Genomic DNA, 8,917 nt, shown 5'->3' with positions numbered 1-8,917 from the left:
TCAGCACATGCATAAAAGGAAAATACCAGAAGTGGAGAAAGAACCACTGAAAGGATTAGAGGGAACAGTCTCTAGTGCTCACACAGGGCTCTTGCCATGATGGAATAAATCATGGACCCACCAGACATACCACATGGTAAATCCAGCAGTAGGATGATAGCAGGATGAGAAGACAGACATGGTAAGGACACTAGAAGATCAGCATAAAACTGGCCATTTACCTAGCCATCTTTCCTCCCCTTTTATATGCTCTGGTAGCATGGAAGATTAGGAAGCTCTTGCTGGCCTTCAATACCTCCAGATGCAATGGGCTCCCTCCCACAGCTACTACTGCTGTCCCGCCAAGTGTGAGATATTTCTTCAAGGTGCTTTTCATTTTTCGAGGCTGCACCCAAGAAAAAAAGGCCCTCAGGAGTTTTCTACTCTTGGATTTGAGCTTATATTAGGAGTTCTATTATTTTCCTTACTCCTACTTTAGGACTCTATTCTTGGAGTCAAAAATATGCTGGCTTACCAAATTCTGTATACCTCTTTTACTTTCTCTGAAAATCTTCTTCCTATTTCCTCCAGCCCATACAACTTTTGTGGATTTTCTCTGCAGTAGGAAACACTGGTTAGCTTCCTGCAAATTCATTGTTTATGCCAGAATTGGAACTATTGGGAGCTTAAAACTTTCAAGTTGAGTTATTTTATTTTTATTTGCATTTCCTTCACTGCATCCCTTCACAAATAGACTGTAGGAGACCAAAAAAACCAAAACCAAAACCAAACCAAAACAAACAAACAAAAAGAAACCACATGTAGTCAGGTTATCATTCTGTAAGAATTGCACATGTTTTCTCCTGGCATATTGCCCTTGTTTAGTTTTATTCTGTTGTTTCATAGCCAGTGGAGAGTCAGAAGAGTACTCGGAAATGCATGAACATGTGTGCATACCTACAATGAGTTATTAAGGGCAAAGAGGATAACATGCGAGATAAATTTAGACGATGGGCAACATTCCTCGAGGGCTATCCCTGGTTATGATCTTGAGAGCCCTCTCTAATACCTGCTTTGGTCTGTAGACTATTACTCAGATGGGGAGCTTACAGCCCTGACATCCAAAATCTATTGAATCATTTCTTAGATTAAACAGGCACATCCGTCCTGTGTCTGAGCTGAGAAGTGTTATCAAAAGTTCCCCAGGAGAAACTGAGGGTTGCTGGGGGGAGGGGGGTTGGGAGAAGGGGGTGGGATTATGGACATTGGGAAGGGTATGTGCTTTGGTGAGTGCTGTGAAGTGTGTAAACCTGGTGATTCACAGACCTGTACCCCTGGGGATAAAAATATATGTTTATAAAAAATAAAAAATTAAAAAAAAAAAAGAAAAAAAAAGTTCCCCAGGAGAAAAGTCACAGGAGACTACCAAATCTTACAAGATATGGAAGAAATAGGTAAATGACTGAATATCTAAGTTTTGTCTAATTTCTTGGTCATTGTTGTACCTATTGTAAAATGGACTCTGAAAGTTATAGAGCAACTTTCAAAGTGCAAAGTGACACTGTCTTCTATCAATAAATATTTTTTTATAAAAAAGAAGACTTTTGAGAGAAATCTTGCTAAGGTTGCAGAGATATGGCTGTAACAATAGCTAACTCTTATCATATTTCATCCAGTCTATGATGTTATCAGCTTTAAGATGTACCATCATTTTGTGTACCAAAAAAAAAAAAAGAGAAAAGAAAAGACAGTCAATAAAACTATAACAGAATTCTATCTTAGAGTATTTTTAAAACTATTTATTTATTTATTTATTTATTTATTTATTTATTTATTTATTTATTTATATTTGCCAGAGAGAAACACAGCAAGAGAGGGAACATAAGGAGGGGGAGTGGGAAAGGGAGAAGCAGGCTTCCCACTGAGCAGGGAGTCCAATGTGGGGTTCATCCTAGGACCCTGGATCATGACCAAAGCCTAAGGCAGATGCTTAAGTACTGAGCCACTCAGGAGCCCCGAAATAATTTATTGATAAAGTCCTTTTCGACTTATTTAAACATAAACTTTTACCATTTATTCCTTTGGGCATAAATTAAAAGGAAAGTTCAAGAGAAATTAACTCTTTCCTTCCATCCTTCCTTCCTCTCTTGTTTTAGTCTTCATGATCCCACAGATTGGAACTTGAGCTCAAAGTTGGAAGGATATTTCTTTCTTACAAATTCTTGTTTAACACCCCATTACTTGTGCTATGTAAAATATGAATTGGTCTTATCCGTTTGTCATTTCCGTAAGATTCCTTTTACCTCTTCCCGGTATCAGTTTATCTTGTCTTCATTTCTACGGCTTGGTGTGTGATAGATGATCTTTGTGTAGATACCTAAGTAAGAAAATGTTAACGGCCTCGTTTACTTGCAGGTATCGATGTGGTTTGGAAGTCTGGGGTCCAGAGCTGATGGCCAAGAAAGAATTCTTGGGATGTCTTTGGTGCAAAAAGGTGATTTTATTGAAGCATGGGGTCAGGACACTTGGGCGGATAGAACTGCTGCCCCAGGACTGTAAGAAGCAACTGATTTTATACTTTTGCGGCTGGAGGAAGGAAAGATAAAGGGAAGTTTCCACAAGGATTTTCAAATGCTAAAGAACACTCACAGGATCCCAGAGGCCTAGCTAGTGTCAAGCCAGTGTTGTTTTTCCCTCTAGGAAAGCATCAACAGACAGCTGGGAGCTTCCTGGAGGAATGTTACACTCCACCTGCCTCACTGGGTGGCAGGTTATAAGGAAATTTAATTTTATCTGCATTTCTTTCTGCCTTTGTTTTCCCCATCAGGTATCTTTCTTAGGTCTTGATTTTTTTGCTTGCAAGAAAATACGGAATTTTGTGATTTTTCAACAATGATATTTGTGTCTTTAATATCAATGTCACAATATTCCTTTTCTGTCACCTCAAACATACATTTTAACTTTTGTTTCAATTGGAATCACAGTGCTACCTTTTTAAAAGATACTGGAGGAAGCCAAGGACACTCAGCACATATACAAACAACTAAGCACATTGTCAGTTGAAGTGACAATAATGTGGGCATCCGCAGTTGAATTCACACAAGAACAAAGAACAACATTTACCTCACAGATGCTCCCTGGTCAACGGGGACTACAAATTGTTCTCTTGTTTTGGGTTGCTCTGAGCCTCTTGAAAATGATGCAGTCAAGGTTGAAATGCTAGGGGAACACTCGCCTGGCTCATACTCATTTGAGCCCTCACAGGCATGTCCCAGTTGGAGATAATTCTCTTCCTGGACTGACCCTTGTAGTTCTTACGATTGCAGAACACACCTCAACAACACGCATCAGGGAGCTTTGAAACAAGGTTCATTACTCACAAGTCATAGAAGGTGGATAGCACACCCAGGGCCGCAGAGTAAGGTAGCACTAAGAGAGAGAGAGGTAAAGAGAGAAAGAATGAGACAGAGAGATGGACCTAGGGTTTTCCAGGTTCACTATTAATTGGTGAATTTAAAACACAAGAGTGGGAAGTAAGCCTGGAGAAGGGAAAGCAGGGTTACTCACACTGAGCTTTTTAAAAGGGGAAACTCGGTGGGTGGGGAGGCCTGGCCCTTTATCGAGTTGTGTAGCTGCCAATGTGTTTATTTGAGATGAAGGTCTTCGAAATGGATGCCTTGACAATGAAAGCTTAATGTCAAGCACTGACATTACAATAAAAAAAAGCTAATGGTCAGACATTCACGCTACACATCTATTGTAAGACACTTCCTAACTTCAGAGCTGTGAAAGCATTACAGAAAACGTGTTTTGGAACTAAAGAAATGCAAGATTTTATCACTGGCTGAGTGCTTTACACAGCACTTATGTAATCATCGCAAATCAGTATTACCACTTTTCATCTCTGTTTTGCAGATGAGGGATTTTGAAGCTCATGGAGACATATAACTTGCCCTTGGTCATAAAACTGGCAGATTAAGGAACTGAGATTTTAACACACTCTGCCTGATAGAAAAACCCAAGCTCCTTGCCACTGTGCTAACCTTGCACGGGGGACAGGAATGAGGGAGTCCAAGGCTGCTTTAAAGCTAGTGTGGCTCTCCAAAATCACTTTGACATTATTTTTGTTCCAAATTATTTGCTTGCTCTCATAGCAAACTTCATTGTATGATTTAGAGTAAGTATTCACTATACACTTGTATACACTATACACTTCTGAGTATTGAATGTCCATAATATGACAAAGTTATGTTATGGGAAAATACATCTGTTGAGAAAAAATTTGTAATGGGGACTTACTTTCATAAAGATGCATGCAAAAGTCCAGATGGTTTGGATAACTCCAGGGTCCAAAAGTGTTATCCATTACTGCTATATTAAAATGTATTAAATACCACTTAAAAGGTATTACTTGCCAGTCAACAAATAACAGACTGTTTTGTGATCATCCTTATTTCAAGGATATTTTTTTCTGTTTTTCAAACTTATTTTCATACTTATTTTCAAATACATATTCAAATTCTTAATAGCTATTATACCAAAGGCAATGAGCGTAGATTCTCATGCTTAAGAGGGAGTGAGTTGGGTAAAAGCGAAGAGCAGAATGAAAGGGAGAGCCATGTTCACCTGTCGGAGCATATCCATTTCTAGTAGGCCAGGTCCAGATGTGGTGCAAGAAACTTCTGTTCTTGGACTCAGTACTAAAGAAAAGAGGTGTTAGCTGCTCTCTAACACAAATCTTGGCATTGAGAATCACATGCTCTCTCCAGCCACATCCCCACCCACCAGCAGAACCGAGGAATGTAACTACAAACAAGTAACATCTTATAGTAATACCAAGGCCCCTTTTTATCATCTTTCACATCTTCCTTAGGGTTCAAGTAAATGGGGTCTGTTCTGGGGTTTGCACAGTGCAGATTGGGTTAAAGTCTGGGGAGATTTTTTTTTACTATAAAGACATGGTAAATTACTTGTGTTTTATATGTGATATAATACTAATCAAATTGATTTCTCTTATGTTATTCTATGGAGTCAATGAATCATGGAGTCTTGGCCAGGAGGTTTCTTAGATATCACCTAATCTAACTCCCAGTGCAACAGAGGAATATTCTTAATCTTATCACTAGCAAGCAGTCCCTGATGACTCTTGTTGGAATTTCTCCAGTGATGGAGAAAAAAGCAGTTTACTCCATTATCAGAAAGTGCTTATTTATGCTGAGCTAAGCTTTATATTCTGCCATGATCATCTGTTGGTATCAGTGCTCCCCTCTATTTTATCATGTTTTCTTCTTGTTTAGACATATTTGTACTGGACATGGCAGTTAATTTTTCTTTTTAGTTTTACCCTCCTGCCTACTGGGCAACAGATGATTGAGTTAAGAGCAAACAGTTGACCCAGAAAGAATATGAACCGAGGGATGTTGAGACCATGCCTGATCATAGAACACTTCACAGTGGGTGCCCCAGGATTTAGAATGTTAACGTCAGTGGGGACGACCTTAAAGTAAACACAACCCAAATGGAAGGACTAACTGTATCTTGAATCATCATGAACAAAAGGTAGAATTGATTGATATAGAGAAAAGAGGTCTAGTTCCTTTCTATTATTTTAAATGAATCTTTCAGCATAAGTCTATCTCAAGAGTATCAGCAAAGTATCTATGATATGTGATAAAAGAATGAATTTCTTGCTTTAATGGACATCAAATAAAGCAGAATATAAATAACATCCTTTATCCGGTCCTTTTGCTACAGTAAATATTGGAATATAATTGTCAGAATTGTTATGCCCAGGTCTTACTTGACAGGGGCCAAGGACTGAACCTCACAGAATATGATCTTTTTTTTTTTTAATTAACATATAATGTATTATTTGCTTCAGGGGTATGGTACAGGTCTGTAAAGAATATGATCTTAAGAGGCAATATATTGGTCTTTGGGAGAGAGTTTTTTTTTTTTAAGGATTTTATTTATTTATTTCACAGAGGGAAAGAGACCACGAGCAGGCAGAGAGGGTGGGGGGGAAGCAGGCTCCCTGCTGAGCAGAAAGCCCAATGTGGGGCTCAATCAAAGTACCCTGAGATCATGACCTGAGCTGAAGGCACCCCATGGGAGAGAACTCTTGAAGAGCTCATTGGTCCTGGAAATTCACATTGAAAGCCATCCCTTCCAGCTGCTAAAGTGACTATGGAAGACTGTATTAAGATGGAGCCTCTATTAGTCTGTTTCTTCCAGTGATGCAATGAGCCAAAGCCACTGCTAAACCAAGTAGACCCTGGGCATAAGTGACAGATGGAGTTCTGGTCTGGTTGCTGCTGCATTTTGCAGTTATTTTTTTACCAAACCACAACCTGGCCTATCCTTAATGACCTGAGGGAGGTCAGTTTCTGCCTCAACCTTTGTCTTTGTTCAGTGTTCTATATAAGAATGTGAAATGACTAGAGTATTCTGAGAAGACTACATACTCAGATACTCTAGTTAGCACATCCCAAGTACAAGGTAAGTTAGCTGTCAATATTTTGAATGTTTAACTTTACCAGGTGAACTTGAACTGAGACGTTCCTCTCCTCATGGGGATTTACCTGCCATAAGAGGACTGGTTGAAGTCTCATCTTTAACCACTGCACCATCTTCCCTGAATTGTCTTTAGTTGGCACAGTTAAGAACTGCCACTCTGACTCTCTCTTTTTCCATATTTGTTGTGGACAAACCCTCAATCTTCTACCTCTTCTGTGTTTGAACATTCAGGTTGTGACTATGAGTAACCAGCCAGCCCTTTTACATTTCAATCTCTAATCTCCTATTGCGTCTTTATTTTGGAATTAGACTCTTAGAGGCCAATCTATTTATACATATTTCCCCATGTTTTTTAACCTCATTTTCTCCCATGTCTTGCCTGTACTACTAAGCCAGGGATTTAAGGCTAAATTAATTTTGCCCCCCACGACTGAGGTCCTACTACAAAGGTGGAAATTACATTTCTCAGGCTGTGCCACAGCCATCGAAAACATCACAGATCTATCACAGCATACCTTCTATCTTAGCCTTATATCTTTCTTAGCAGGGCTGTAGGCAATTACTACCAATAAATCAATTCGTTCATCTGTGTGTTCATTACCTCAGCAAGAATTTTTGTTGTTGTTATTCAAAGATGTTATAATTTTTGAATGTCAGCAAGTATTTATTGAACCTTATGATATGCCAGGTCCTGCTCCAGGCATCAGACATGAACTAAAAATTATAATACTGAATTTGATTTCCCAAGATGAAATAAGACAATGCATATAAAACCCCTGTGAACTTTAAAGCTCTTTTCAAAGAGATTAGAAAGAAGTTTCCATATTCTTCAATATCAGAGTTTCTCTTTTGGTAACATTTTTGTAAAGTATGGTACCTAATTTATCATCGATATTTTACTTGGTTGAAAACCACAGGCAGAAAGTTGCACAGGCTCAAAAGTCTGACAGACTTCTTTTAAAACAATCTGGCTGTAATATTTACACAGTTAAGTCATTTAACTTCTTTGGGTCTCTGGTTTTTTATTGTGGGGCTACATAACACAGTAATAGGTACATAAGGACTCTTTACAAATATCTATAAAGCATTTGGCATTGCAATTAGCCCATGGTAAGATCTCAATAATAATGCTGGCTGTTGTTAATACCCTAAAGTCTAATAACACGAAATTTTCTCCATGAAATTCAATAAAGCTACTGAATTTTGAAGGAAAAAAAAGTAGCTTATAAACCTTTTTATTTTCCTTGAATTATCCCTTATGCAAAACAAAAAACAAAAAACAAAAAAACAAAACTTACCGTGTTTAAGCACTGTTATCACCTGACGATTGCTACAAAAAAAGAATTTCAGAACCTTCCCTAGGCTCACTAAGTCAAACTCTGCATTTTATTAAGTTCCCTGATTCACTGAGATACACATTAGCTTTGAAGAACTTTTCATTGAGTGAAGGTATACATAGGAGTTGCTCATGAGTGATCAGATTCATGTTCATTCCTGTTCAAGCTTCCAGTTTTGGCATAAAAATTTGCTATCCCATTCAGCTTTTCAGTTTTCTGTAATTAATGTCCAGAAACAAACAAACAAACAAAAACAAACAAAACAAACAAATGAAATGAAAACAAAGAAGAGCAGAGTATAGAATGAACTTCAAGTTGTCATCCATTTCATTTGGTGTTAAGTTCAACCATGACTCTGCATAAAGAATGCTTTATCTAAAGTCTGTTTAGTCCCTGTAAAAATTATCCAAGGTAGGCATTGTTATCTTCATGACATGAGAAATGAAAGTGAGTCTCAGTGAGATTACAAATGCTTTAAAAGGACACAGAGCCCATAGGCGGAAAAGTTGGTTTTGAATCCAGGTTTGTTTTCTCTCCAAGTTATATATTCCATTTTGTTTTCCAGTAAGCCAATGTGCCATTACATCAGTTGCCTTACATTTCTGCTCTGGAGGTAATTGATCAAGGAGGAGGCTTTCCTCCTTTCCAACAGACTGGAAACACAGTAACTCCATCTATCCAAGAGTATTTATCTTGCTACATTAGTTCCCTCCCCTCCATTTTTATTGGGACTTAAAACGGTACACATTTTGCAAATGTGAATTATTGAGCCAACATATGGTTTCAATTGAACGATTCCAATATATCATTGTTTAAAAAAAAAAAAGAAGAAGAAAGAAAAAGAAAACACAAACTAACCCTTGGACTTCTGCAAATGTGTTTTAATAAAAATCTATAAAGTGAAAGTTCCAGAGTTAAGTAAAGGCACATCTATATTTGCTTATTTTTAGCTTTACTGTTGATCATGCCTAACAGCCAGAACACTTTAGACACAGCTTTCATTCATCCTGCTTTTATGATTTCCCTGAAGTTTGGGGCACTATTTATTTACCAGAATTCAGACTATAGCTTACTGAGTCTGTCTA

Source organism: Mustela erminea, chromosome 9 (genome assembly GCF_009829155.1).
Source record: "Mustela erminea isolate mMusErm1 chromosome 9, mMusErm1.Pri, whole genome shotgun sequence".
NCBI lineage: Eukaryota > Metazoa > Chordata > Mammalia > Carnivora > Mustelidae > Mustela > Mustela erminea.
This window is presented reverse-complemented; position numbering follows the sequence as displayed.